At 34.5% G+C, this 15,283-nt stretch overlaps 1 long non-coding RNA gene across 1 annotated transcript in view; it reads right to left on the bottom strand.

Annotated features, from left to right (window-relative positions):
* LOC144614052 (uncharacterized) overlaps positions 1–15,283 on the bottom strand; it is a 425,367-nt gene that overhangs the window by 41,844 nt on the left and 368,240 nt on the right. The window contains exon 2 of the long non-coding RNA XR_013551586.2: positions 4,931–5,008. This is a non-coding gene — a long non-coding RNA (uncharacterized LOC144614052). The remainder of the gene's footprint in view (positions 1–4,930; positions 5,009–15,283) is intronic.

Below are 15,283 nucleotides of genomic sequence, written 5' to 3'. Positions count from 1 at the left end.
GTGAAAGAACAATAAAGCATCAGAACAGAAGCACCGGGTATGTCTAAGACATTCAAATAAATCACTAGGAATAATATGTAAAAGTGAAGGTATGCAGAAAGGACATCCTGGTCATTTCCAAAATATATTTCTTTAAATCTCTACTTATAAACAGGCATGCTATTTTCTACTATACTAAGAAGTGTTTCTTCATTGTTGTTTTAATGTATTGAATATATTTCTGCTACTTCAAAGTTAGTATCCCAATTGCCTTTAGCATCAATCTTACTGCAGCCAAAGCTCTTTCCCTTAAGTGTTAAGATACAGTGATAGGTTTATGTGACACTGTCAGCAAATTACTTGTAACATACAAGAGACTGTAACTTCAGTTGTGAACTCTAAATTAGTTCATTCCCATCACCACATATTAACAATCTCTACATTTTATGGAAATACAAATTATCTTTTCTTTAAGATAATTTATACAGATTCTTCTATTAAGCAGAGAATGTTAAACATGCTACTTACAATTTTTAACATTTATCCTGTACAAAATGTATTATCTCACCATGGTATAGAAATACTGAATATGTTACATATCAATTTCTAAATGGACTCACCCCAACCTGCATGCTTTAAAAAAATGATTATATTCTTATGTATATCTTATTCACCTCTATGAAAGATTATCAGTAATCTTCACTTGTAATAAAATATTGAATCTGTCTTAACAGTCTCTACTTCAATTCAAAGTCATACAGAAAAAGACAGATACCATATGTTTTCACACTTATGTGGATCCTGAGAAACTTAACAGAAGACCATGGGAGAAGAAAAGGAAAAAAAAAGTTAGAGAAGGAGACAGCCAAACCATAAGAGACTCTTAAAAACTGAGAATAAACTGAAGGTTCATGGGGGGTGGGAGGGAGGGGAGGGTGGGTGGTGGGTACTGGGGAGGGCACCTGTTGGGATGAGCACTGGGTGCTGTATGGAAACCAAATTGACAATAAATTTCATATTAAAATAAAAAAAATTCTTGTCCATGGTTTAAGAATTTCAAATTCAAATTGATAGAATTATTTGTAAAATAAGGAGTAAATTATCTCTAAGTGAGGGCCTGAGTGGTTTATATATTTAAATGTGCACATGTGTATATACGTGAATACATTTTCCAATACTTATGTTGGCTTCTCAAGCATCTTTAAAATTTAAGCAATTGCTCGAAGTTCTAAGTTAGCTAAGTTTGCATCCTTAAGTAAGGTGTGATTCCACATATTTTTGAACTTACTTTTTACCACCACCCCCCACATAGTCTTTTAAGAATTCTATGTCGGCCAATAATAAATGAATGGTGACTGCTTCACTACAATCATCTAACTCGTCAGTAATGATTATCTATTTGCTCAACAATAGCCTAAAATGAGGCAGAAAGAGCCACATAGCAGGGCCTTAAGTGAAGCTAATCCAGAGAAATCAAGATTATAATAAAGTGAAGTGATCAAGAATAAGAAAATAAATACCCCAATTAAGAATTGGGTAAAAGATTAGCACAAAAACAGACACTCAGATTAATGGAACAGAATAGAGAACCCAGAAATGGACCCACACACGTATGGCCAACTAATCTTTGACAAAGCAGGAAAGAATATCCAATGGAATAAAGACAGTCTCTTCAGCAAGTGATGCTGGGAAAATTGGACAGCAACATGCAGAAGAATTAACCTGGACCACTTTCTTACACCATACACAAAAATAAACTCAAAATGGATGAAAGACCTAAATGTAAGACAGGAAGCCATCAAAATCCTAGAGGAGAAAGCAGACAAAAACCTCTCATTTTGGCCGCAGCAACTTCTTACTCAACACACGTCTCTGGAGGCAAGGGAAACAAAAGCAAAAACGAACTACTGGGACCTCATCAAAATAAAAAGCTTCTGCACAGCACAGGAAACAATCAGCAAAACTAAAAGGCAACCGACAGAATGGGAGAAGATATTTGCAAACCACATATCAGATAAAGGGTTAGTATCCAAAATCCATAAAGAACTTATCAAACTCAACACCCAAAAAACAATCCAGTGAAGAAATGGGCAAAAGACGTGAATAGACACTTTTCCAAAGAAGACACCCAGATGGTTAACAGACACATGAATAAAATGCTCAACATCACTCATCATCAGGGAAATACAAATCAAAACCACAATGAGATACCACCTCCCACTTGTCAGAATGGCTAACATTAACAACTCAGGCAACAACAGATGTTGGCAAGGATGCAGTGAAAGAGGATCTCTTTTGCGTTGTTGGTAGAAATGCAAGCTGGTGCAACCACTACAGAAAACAGTATGGAGGTTCCTCAAAAAATTAAAACAGAACTATCCTATGACCCAGCAATTGCACTACTAGGTATTTATCCAAGGGATACAGGTATGCTGTTTCAAAGGGACATGTGCACCCCCATGTTTATAGCAGCACTATTGACAATAGCCAAAGTATGGAAAGAGCCCAAATGTCCATCAATGGATGAATGGATAAATAAAGAAGATTTGGTATATATATACAATGGAGTATTACTCGGCACTCAAAAAGAATGAAATCTTGCCATTTGCAACCACATAGATGGAACTGGACGGTATTATGCTAAGTGAAATTAGCCAGAGGAAGACAAATTTCATGTGACTTGACTCATATGAGGACTTTAAGACACAGAAAAGATGAACATAAGGGAAGGGAAGTAAAAATAATATAAAAACAGGGAGGGGGACAAAACTTAAATATGAGAACAAACAGAGGGTTACTGGAGGCACTGTGGGAGAGGTGGTGGGTTAACTGGGGAAGGGGAATTAAGGAATCTACTCTTGACATCATTGTTGCACTATATGCTAACTAATTCGGATGTAAACTTAAAAATTTTCTAAAAAATAAAAAAATAAAAAAAATGAAAAAATAAAGCATTAAAAATTGATAATGATATTTAAAAATCACAATAAATTTACAATTAGGTGAATATATTATGAAAATTGTGCCAAAATACTTAAAATTTTAGAAAATATCAGAAAATTTATAATTTACCAAATCCAGTAAGATAAAATGCAGACTGAATATGTAGTTAAAAACATAGTAATAACACTTTCCACAAGGTATCTTCAAACCCAGGTGCACTGACAGTTAATACAATCAAATATGTTTTAAATAATTATTTTAAGTGTGCAAAATCAACTCCAAAGAATAAAACAGTAGTTAAGTTGTCAAATTGTTTTTGGCAAATTAATGGAACATTGATAACAAAACATTAAAAAAAATACTATGCCCAGATATTCTACTGAATATAGGTGCAAAATGCTGAATAAAATATTATGAAATTAAATGTAACAATATTATACGAAGGATGAATTTTTTGTAGATGGCATGGATTAGTATCTTTTATTTTTCAAAAATTTTTTTTTTCAACGTTTTTTATTTACTTTTGGGACAGAGAGAGACAGAGCATGAACGGGGGAGGGGCAGAGAGAGAGGGAGACACAGAATCGGAAACAGGCTCCAGGCTCCGAGCCATCAGCCCAGAGCCTGACGCGGGGCTCGAACTCACAGACCGCGAGATCGTGACCTGGCTGAAGTCGGACGCTTAACCGACTGCGCCACCCAGGCGCCCCTAGTATCTTTTATTTTTAATCTACTCTGACAATCTATTGTAGCAGGAGTGTTTAAATCAGTCATAGTTAAAGTGATTACTGACACCTCTGATTAAAATTTATTTTGCTATTTTCACATTCTGTTAGTCATTTCCTTTTTGTTTATCTATTATTCTACCTACTCTAAATTTGAGCATTTTTATTCTTATTGACATTATTTATCCCTCTTTTATTTATTTATTTATTTTTAATTTTTTTTTTAATTTTTTTTTAACATTTTTTAATTTATTTTTGAGACAGAGAGAGACAGAGCATGAACAGGGGAGGGTCAGAGAGAGGGAGACACAGAATCTGAAACAGGCTCCAGGCTCTGAGCTGTCAGCCCAGAGCCCGACGCGGGGCTCGAACTCACGGACCGCGAGATCATGACCTGAGCCAAAGTCGGCCGCTTAACCGACTGGGCCACCCAGGCGCCCCTACTTATCCCTCTTTTAAAAATTTTTAACAGTTATTTAGGTTTATAATATATATTTTAAATAATCTGAGGCTACTTTAATTAGTATTATTCTGTTTCATGTGTAGAGAACCTACCTTATAACAATATTCTCAGTTCCTCCCTCTAATTCCTTCTACTATTAACGTAATACATTTTTAAATGTATGTTATGACACAAAATGCATTAGTAAAAGTTATCCTTTAAATTCTAAAAAAAAAAATGGGTAAAAGATTAAATGGACACTTAACTAAGCATGACAAACACTAAGGTGACACACATCTGATAAAGTCAACAACATGCTCAGTTTTTAGGAAAAGGCTATTTAAAACCACAAAGCATATTATCTGACCAAAGTGCTGTCATCAGGTTGATATGTCACAATACAAATCAAGTTCATGGAAGTTAGATGCAGTTGGCAGGAAGAAAATCTTCACAATTTGATAATTATTGATTCATGACCTGCAACCTCTCATTGCTATGTATTTCATTCATCTCAAATTTGAAATTCATATTATTTCTATTAACCAAGATTTTTATTTATAAAGTTATAAAAATTATTTAAAATGTTTCCATGTATAAATATTTTAAACAGTGAAATAGAAAGGGCTGGTGAACGTGAGGAACAATTAAAACTTCCATATATTGCAGTGGGAATGCGAAATGGTACAGCCACGCTGGGAAATTGTATGGGACCTTCTTATAAAGTGAAACTTTCACTTTATCCACTTGATCTCTCTATTACTTTATCCAAAAAGAAATAAAAACTTAAGTTTACACACAAAAAACTCTCTATTCTAATGTTTATGGAATTGTTCAGACTTACCATTTGTGTGAAACAATCCAAATGCCCTTCAACAGGTGAATGGATCAAATGTTATACCTCCACATGATGGAACACTACCTAGAAATCAAAAAGAATGGATTACTGATCCATGTAACAATATAGATGAATTTCCAGTGCAGTTTTCTAAGTGAAAGAGGTCAGATCCAAGGAGCTATATAGCATATAATTTACTTCTTTGACATTTTAGAAAAGGTAAAAGGGTAGGAATGGAGAAGAGACATACAGTTTCTCAGAGTTATGAGAGTTGAGAGGAACTGACCACAAATGGCAACAGAAGGGAATGTGGGTAGGAAAGGATGATGGAATACCCAAATATTGACCGTTGTAAATATATGACTGGGCATTTTTCAAGTCATAGGACTGTAGGCCACTAGTAAATTTTACAGTGTATAAATGTTTAAAAAGTAAAAAATGGAGAACATGAGAACACTGGGAACATGTCTGTGTACTCAAATAGTTTTATCAAGTGATATCAGAATATTTTAGTTGCTATTAGGCCTCTTAAAATAAGCATGTTCTGGGGTTTTTTTGTTTTGTTTTGTTTTGTTTTTAAGTATGTTCTGGTTCTTCCTTCAATATAAGGAGGTAAGACCGTGACATCAGTGAAAGGAATAATATGTTCAAAGTCAAACATGTGATAGTGAAATACACACACACATATACCCATCATATATAATCTAAACACAAAAGCAGGGAACAAGAGTGTAGACATGGCTGGTGTACAAATTTTATTCCATTTGCCAACTTCAGTAGCATGTTAGTGACTATCCAGGGTAGGGCAACATGTTGAGAAGAATTCCGAGGCCAAATCCAGAATTAAAGAATACTATGAGTGATTACTAGTTCAACAGGCCAGTAGCAGCATGCATATTTTCCATTTCTATAAAGATTAGTGGAATATATGGAACAAATCAATCCATCAGAGCAGAAAAAGCTAACAGAGTTAGGAGATTTGATGTAATAGCAGAATCTTCCTCCTTCTAATATAAATTTAGATACATAACGTCTCCCTAATGACGTCTCCTTAATTCCATCCCAATGAAAATAAGGATGCCTTTGTAAAATGTACTAAAATTTTCCAGAAATAATTTTTCACAGACCAGTTTAGAAATTCTTCTCTAAAGTCAGAAGTGTTCAAATACAAGACAATGATATTTGCTTTCGCCAACATTACCAGAACTGAAACCAACCAAGTGAGAATGAAAATCAAGAAAACGGCCATAAATAGGTAAAAGGGAAGGATCAATATTTGTTGAAATATTAACTCCTTTAGAATCAAGTTTTACCAAATAAAGATATAACTGAAAAACATCACTACTGAAAATGACAGATTTTACTTTAGAATCTAAGTAAACGATCACAAATTTCACTCATAAGAAAACAGAACGAGAATAGATGAGAACTTTTCAAAAACAAAAATGTTAAATGGGCACACTGGGAAAAAAGACAACTCAAGAAAGCATAATAAGAAGTGCAGAAAAAAATCTGTATGTGTAAATAAGTACATGAAAGAGTGTCGTAAGGGAAGCATTTAATAAAAACATGAGTGAAATTATGGGTTAAGGGAATGCATAGTTTCTTCTGCACGCACATTTTTATATTTTGAACATATAGTATGAAAAGATCCTACAAGAAAAGTGCATTTCATTTTTACTAATTAAATAGTTTTTTTATTTTTTTTAAGAGAAACAGAGATAGAATGGGGTAGGGGCAGAGACAGAGAGAGAGAATCCAAAGCAGACTCCATACTGCATTGCAGAACCATTGTGCGGTTCGAACTCACTAAACTATATGATCATGACCTGAGCCAAGACCAAGAGTCGGACGCTTAACCTATGGAGCCACCCACGCACCCCTTATTTTTACTAATGAATATTAAGGAAATACTCATGCAAATATGAGAAAATATAATAAAGATGTTTAGTACAGTGCTATTTATAGTAGGAAAAGTCTGAGTAACTTACACACACAATAACCAAGCGTTTGTTAAAGGCATGTTGGATAATCCATTCAGAGCAATGTTATGCAAAAATTAAAATCATTTTGTTATGTATGTATTTATAAATACATTTGTGAATATACATAATATTTTATTACATGACAACTCAATATATAAACAATTGTTTAATTATGATATTTGTGTGTTTCTGAAGGACAAAATTTCCATTATTATATACATAAAAATATCTACAAGATAATATTACTAAGAAGTGGATAGGGAGTTCAGCAATGAATCTATGCATATTGCGGTCTTCTAGGACTATGTTCAGTTTAGAAGAGGCTGCAAAATTATCTTGTTTAGGCCTCTGTGGGATCCATTCTTGCCACATTAGTTGTATTAACATGGAATTTGTTGTCATCAAACAATAGATACTAAAGTCTAGTGTCCAGAGGGAAAGGTATCATGAAATAATGTATAAGAATTATGGTTGGGATCCATGTTTATAGATGCACATCCAAGTGGGCCTTAATTACTGCTTTTCAGCTATTACTTCACATGAAGAATTTGTACTGTATAATCTAGAACACAATTAATTTGACTTCACAAAAGACAAAATGGGGACTCAAAATTTATAAACAAAGACAAAAGGTACTGGCTGTTCTCCTTGTGTGGTTCCCTACTAGAAATCATCAAAGTAAATTAGGAGCAACTTTTCCCCTCACATGTTATAATTTTAGCCCACAGAGATAAGCTCTAGATAGCCAAGGCTTCCAACTGCTTTGATTTCCAGACTTACTAACACCAGGCTTTCCCAACTGCTACCGCCTACATGGCCATATCCACTGTGTAAGGCTGTGATTCACTGATTTAGATGGTAATGTACAGAGTATCTTCAATATATAATATCAGTATTCATTATAATTGAAGACATGAAATAGAAAAAAGAAGAACGATAATAGTTTTGAATATTTAACATTCATTGAACACTTAGTATGTTCCTGAAATTGTACTAGTCAGATTGTATTCATTTAGCCATTTAATCCACACTTCATTTTATTAATAAAGTTAATGAATGCAAAGGTATTGAGTAATCTTCAAGATAACAACATACAAGAAACATACTCAGAACTCAGATTTTAATGTCTTTTTCTAGAATGTTTTTTAATAATTTTCTCAGCTGACTATATTGATGAAAGAAGTTTATTAAATAATATGTATTACATATTATATAATAGACTACAGTTATACACTATATACTATATATCATTTATTAAGCAATATATAATATATATAGCATATAATACTAGGCTATACACTATGTATTTATATACTATATATATATATATATACTATATATTTATATTCCATATATATGTAAAGCATTTATGTTATATTGGTATCAAGTTTAGACTACAATATTCTCTAGATGTGATTTTTTTTTTTCTGACTAGAATATTATAAATCAAATCTTTTGCAGGGTTGGATTTTGAGTGAGCATTCCTGGTGGCAAACCCTGAGCATTGGAAATTAATGTTTGACATGGTACTGTTTTATCTATCAGGACTTATTTGCTTATCTCTATAATCTGTTTTTTAAAAAGCCAAACCACAGATCATTATCAGTGGTAACTCATCCAAGAGATCAAGAAGCAGAGAGACAAAATGTCTTTACTGATGATGGTTTTGAGGATGTCTGTTTCCTCTCACAGTGTACCCATTGCTATTAGCTCATAACAAAGGGAAACTAAGCTTCAGTAGGTAACACAAATGAGTGGGATAAGGAAATCTTAATTGTTCAATTTGGGATGCTTGTGAAATTCTAAGAAGTGATGGTCAGGAGTAGTGTCCGTCTGTCTACTTACCTACCTACCTATGTATCATCTATTAATAAATAATTGATGAACTCAAAACATGCCATTTCCTCCCATTCCCTATCAATGCCTTTTGCACATACCATTTTCTGTGCCCCCCATGCTCTTCCCATACCTCTACTAGTTACTTTTCAAAATTTCAGCATAAACATGCCTTTCTAAAAAAATGATCACCCTCCTTGTAGATTAGGTAAGATGTCCTTCATTCACTCTCATAACATCATGTGTATCATGTAAAATGTACATCGTAGCACTTGTCAGGGTTTTAAGGATGTTCACTCGACATTGCATCCACAAAGCCAATTTCAGTGACTGTTCCATAATAGCTTCTTAATTTAAAAACTAAAAAAAAAAAAAAAGTCAGTGAATAAATGATTTTTAATAAAATGGTTCAGTCCTATTTCTGCCAAACAGGATTACAAGAGATAAGCGTTCATGGCTCTATGAATGCTCTGAGGATCATGATAATTTTGCAGCAGATCAGAAGAGTTAGGAAGCTGGCTTGGCAGTAAGTCAAACACACTGAAACTGGTACATCTCTTTTAGGTTAACATTGTCTTAAGCATAACATTTTTGTCTTCATAGAAAACACACATAATCCTCTTTTACACAAGCACCGCAATTTGCTTGCTTTCTACTCCTGAAACATGACTCTGTATTATGCATTGCATTTGGATAGGTCCTTACTTACATAGCAGGATTTAGACGGTCCATTTGAAGAGGTGCTCTATCCAAAAGGAAAACACCTGTCAAGGGGTTCATGTCATCGTCTTTCTGTTCAATCTCAGGAACCAGATTTCATACCAAATCTACCTGCAGTCTGGTGTCAGCCTGCTCAGTGACATCTCACCCCAGACTCCTACAGGCAAACTTTTTCCTTTATCTCTTTATACCATCTGCAACATAAATACGTTCCATCCATAGATTTGATGTTGGCATCAAACCTTTTACTTTCTTAGAATTTGAGTTACCACCTATGCAATTTGGATCCCAGGTTGAATTCAAATGAACTCCGCCAATCAAGTCTCTTGTGAGGTAGCTGCTCTCATCTCTGGTAAAACTAACAGGCATGATAAAGCCTTCCCGAAAGAGATCCTCCAATTCTTTCCCAGAGGAACTGCTCAGGTGTTCTTCCCATAATTCTTAGAGTTTTAGGAAAAAAAAAAATCAAGTAAATTGTTTCTTCCACTTATTTTGTTCTTTTCCCTTATTTTTCAATTTGTTTTATTTAGGATACCACCCATACTTTGATATCAAAATTAAAAATGGAAAAAAAAAAACCCTACCATTTTATTACCCTAGACATCAGCTATTTCATTCAGCCGTATAACACGTGACCATATCTGATCATAATTTTTACGTATATATTTACAAATTAAGGTTTTGTGTTTCATTTTTTTATATTTTGTAACGTTTATTTATTTTTGAGAGAGACAGAGACACATGCATGAGCCGGGGAGCTGCAGAGAGAGAGAGAGAGAGAGAGAGAGAGAGAGAGAGAGAGAGAGATGGAGACACAGAATCTGAAGCAGGGTCCAGGCTCTGAGTGGTCAGCACAGAGCACAACAGGGGCTTGAACTCACAAGCAGTGAGATCATGACCTGAGTTGAAGTCGGATGCTTAATCTACTGAGCCACCCAGGTGCCCCTAATGTTTTTTGTTTTAGATTTAGTAAATCTATGTAAGAATTTCTCATGACTTTATACTTATATCACATATTTGTCAATTTTTCTTAGAATCTTTTTTCAACCTGGGCATTTTTGATGCAATGTATTTTTTAAAAATATTTTTGAACTGCTCTCCGGAAGTAATGATCTTAGAAATCTGACGTAATTTCTTGTGCTAATTATTCTGAATCAATGTTTTTTAATGTTTTATTTATGCACTTACATTGTACTTTTTGATACTAATAACATAGTTCATTAATTATAACATGGATATTTGATCACATTTTAGTATTTCTGAAATCGGAGTGCATCTTCCAATTGATGATATATTATAATTGCTTTACCCGGCTGTCCACTATGATGTAGTTGCCATTGTCCTTACATGCACAAACACAAAAGCAAAAGTGTGACTCACATATTTCTCTGGCTCAGAAAAAAATCCTAGAGACAGTAGTGAAGCACATTTTAACCTTTAGGAACTAAATTATTAAGGGAAGGGAGGTGGAGCTTTTGAATCACATGCTGTTACCTTCTCTCCTGTAGAAAAATCATATGATCTAAGTAGATGAAGGATTAAAAAAAGTAATAATCCATCACCCATTCATGAGGAAAACTTGGAATAGATTATCTGATTATCACCTCAACTTAGTAAAGAATATACAAAAAAAAAATCCTATAGCTAAAATCACATAGTGAAAAACTAGATGTTTTCTTGCTAACAAAATGAAAAGAAAATATGTCTCTTCTCACCAGTTCTATTCAAGATCATACTGGAAATCCTTGCTAAGACAATAAATCAAAAAATAAAAGAGATACAGATTGGGGAGGAAGACCTAAAACTATCTTATTCATCTATGACATTTGTCTATGTATTAAATCTCAAAGAATCACACACACACACACACACACACACACACACACACACACACAAACACACCTCCTAAAGCTAAAAAGCAATTGTATCAAGTTTGTTGCCTAGAAGTTAATATACAAAAGCCCACTGCTTTCTTAGACAAAATCAATGAAATACTAGAATTCAAAGTTGAAAAACACCAAAGCATTTACATTAGCACCAAATAAAGTAATTATGTATAGATCTAAAAAAAAAAAAAGATATAGGTATCAGATCTCTATGAGGAAAACCATAAAACTCTGAAGACAGAAATCAAATATATGAAAAAAAAAAAAAAAGAAGAAGAAGAAGAAGAAGAAGAGCTATTACATGTCCAAGGACAGGAATAGTCAATATTGTCAATTTGTAAGCTTTTCTCAAACTTACCTATAGATTCAAAATAATCACAATTAAAATCCCAAAAAGTTATTTTGTAGATATTGACAAAATGATTCTATAGTTTATATAGAGAAGCAAAAGATACAGAACAGCCAGCAGAATGTTGAAGGAAAAGCACAAAGTTGGAATACTGACACTATTCAACTTCAAGACTTACTATAAAGGTATAGCAATTAAGGCACTGTGGGATTATCAAAAGAATGGACAAATAAATGGAAAAGAATAAAGATCCCACAACAGACCTTACAGTTATAATCAGTGGGTCACCAACAAAGAAACAAAGGTGATTCAATGGAGAAAGGATGGTCTTTCCAACAAATGGTGCTGAAACAAGAAGACGGTCATATGCAAAAACGTGAAATTAAAGGAAGACCTTACACACTTCAGAAAAATTAACTAAAAATGGTTTACATACCTAACTGTAAAATACAAAACTATAAAATCATAGAAAATAACCTGGGAAAAAAAAAAACAAACAAAGTGACCTTGTCTCTCACAATGACTTTTAAGATACAACACCAAAAGCATAATCCAAGAGAGAAAACAACAGATAATCTGGACTTTGTTAAAATTAAAAACTTCTGTTCTACAAACGACAGTGTCAAAAGAATGAGGAGACAAGTCATGGACTAGGAGAAATATGTGCAAAATACACATCTCATAAAGGAATGTTATCCAAAATATACAAGTAACTCTTAAAACTCAACAATAAGAAAACCAACACTACAATTAAAAAAAATGGGGGGCACCTGGGTGGCTCAGTCAGTTGAGCATCCGACTTCAGCTCAGGTCATGATCTCACAGTCCGTGAATTTGAGCCCCATGTCGGGCTCTGCGCTGACAGCTCAGAGCCTGGAGCCTGCTTCCGATTCTTGGTCTCCCTCTCTCTCTGCCCCTCCCCTGCTCATGCTCTGTCTCTGTCTCAAAAGTAAATAAAAATATTTTAAAAAATTTTAAAAATGGGTCAAGGACTTTAACAGATACCTCACCATTGAAGATATACAGATGATAAGCAAATGAAAAGATGTTCCACATCATATGTCATTAGGATGAAGCAGATGAAAAGACTAATTTAAAAAGACATATGCACCCCTAAGTTTATTGCAGCACTATTTACAATAGCTAAGATATGGAAACAACCCAAGTGTCCACCCACAGATAAACAGATAAAGAAGAAATGGGACATATTTATACGATGGAATATTACTCAGGCATTAAAAGGATGGGATCTTGCCATTTGTGACAACACAGATGGACCTAGAGGGTATTATGCTAAGTGAAATAAGTGAGAGAGAGATAAATACCTTATGACTTCACTTCTATGTGGGATCTAAAAATCAAAATAAATAAACAGAAAACAGAATCAGACCTATAAATACAGAGAACAAAATGATGGCTGCCAGAGGGAAGGGGGATGCAGGGATGGGCAAAATCAGTGAAGGGGAGTGGGAGATACAGACTTCCAGTTACGGAATGAATATGTCACTCTACTAAAAGGTGCAATATAGAAAATACATTTAATGGTATTATAATCATGGTGACACATAGTAGCTACACTTACAGTGAGCATTCCAGAATATATGGAATTGTTGAATCATTATATGGTATACCTGAACCTAACCTAATGTTGTGTGTCAATGATACTAAATTAAAAAAAAAGAAAAAATGAAGGGAATTTACTTGAAAAATTTCAATTCATTCCGAACTTCATGTATGAATACACATAAACTATTTTCTATGAAATGTGGTATTTCTAAGTTCAGATTCATAAACCAATTTGAAAAGTAAAAACTCCTTTTCTCCAGTTTACTGAAAAGTACATTTTCAGTAAAAATTAAACATTAAAACAGCAATGAACATAACCTATTAGGATGGCCAAAATCCAGAATACTAAGAACGCCAAATGCTGGTGAGCGTCTGGAGCAACAGAACACTCATACGTTGCTGGTGAGAATTCAAAATGGTACAGCCACTTCGGAAAACAGTTTGGTAGTTTCCTATGAAAGTAAACATACTCTTACCAGACACTTCAGCAGCTAAGTTCCTTGCCAAAACTTGGAAGCACCCAAGAAGTCTTTCAGTAGGTGAAGAGAAAAATAAACTACGGTACATACAGACAAGAGGGTATTACTCAACACTAAAAAGAAATGTTATTAATACACAAAAAGACCTGGAGAAATCTTAAATGTATACTGCTGGGTCAAAGAAAGCCAATCTGAAAAGGCTACATACTGTACGATCCCAAACACAGGACATTCTTGAAAAAAGGAAAACTATGGAAACAGTTAAAAAAAATCAGTGGTTGCCAAGGGTCCAGAGGTGAGGAAAGGAGAAATGAACTGATGGAACTCAAGAGATAATTTTAGGGTAGTTGAAGTATTCTGTATGATACTGTGACATTGTAATGGTAGATACAGGCCATTAGGCATGTGTCAGAATCCATACAAGGTACAACATAGAATCCTGATGTAAACTACAGATTTTAGTCAATAATATCGTATCAATATTGGTTTCTCAATTAGAACAAATGCGTATGCATATGTTAATAATAGAACACACCGTATGTTAATGGGTGATGGGAACTCTGCTTTCTGCTTGTTTTTTTCTGTAAACCTGAAACTTTTTTTTAAGACAATGGGGAAACAGAGTACACAAGTTTAGAGTAACAGAGAGACAGAAAGCCTAGTACAGTTAGCATATAGCAAGCCCAAGGGAGAGTGGTGCAAAATGCTGCTTAGCCATGGGGACCAAATCTAAAGAGTTTGTTCTCCATCAAACTACAAGCTATTGTAAATAGTGCTGCAATAAACTTAGGGGTGCATATGTCTTTTTAAATTAGTCTTTTCATCTGCTTTGCATCCTAATGACATATGATGTGGAACATCTTTTCATTTCACCATTGAAAAGTGGTGATACGATTGACTTGTGATACAATAAGAAATGTGTATTTGGTCTTTGTCCCCAGTTTTTGACACAGAGCTCTAAATCCTGTGGATTTTTAGGCGTGACAGGAGTAACTTTTGTTTCAATAAAGTTGCTCTTGATGGGTCTCTGGACACCTTCTGGATGGGGGCTGGTTGCAAGAAGAACCAACCATGTGATTAGAGAGTTGGAACGTTTAGCCTTACACCTGGACCTCTGGAGAAAGGAAAGGGACAAAATATTAACCCAATCACCGATGGACAATGACATCAATCATGCCTATGTAACGAAACTTCCCTAAAAACCCTAAACAGAGTTCAGAGAGCTTCTGGTTCTGGTGAATACATCCACATGCCAGGAGGTTGGCATACCTCAACTCCATGGAGAGAGAAGCTACTGTGTTTGGGACCCTTCTGGACAATGCCCTGTATATCTTTACCATTTAGTTGTTCCTGACTTCTATCTCTGATAATAAACCAGTAATAGTAAGTAATGTGTTCTCCTGATTTCTGTGAGCCATCGTAGCCAAGTTGTCAAAACTGAGGAGGGGGTCGTGGAGTGCCTGAGTTAAAAACTGACTGATCAGAAGTACAGGCGATAATCTGAGGCCCGTGAGTGGCAAATGACATGGTGGCAGCCT

This window comes from Panthera onca, chromosome D4 (assembly GCF_046562875.1).
Source record: "Panthera onca isolate mPanOnc1 chromosome D4, mPanOnc1 haplotype 2, whole genome shotgun sequence".
NCBI classification, from domain to species: Eukaryota; Metazoa; Chordata; class Mammalia; order Carnivora; family Felidae; genus Panthera; species Panthera onca.
This window is presented reverse-complemented; position numbering and strand designations above follow the sequence as displayed.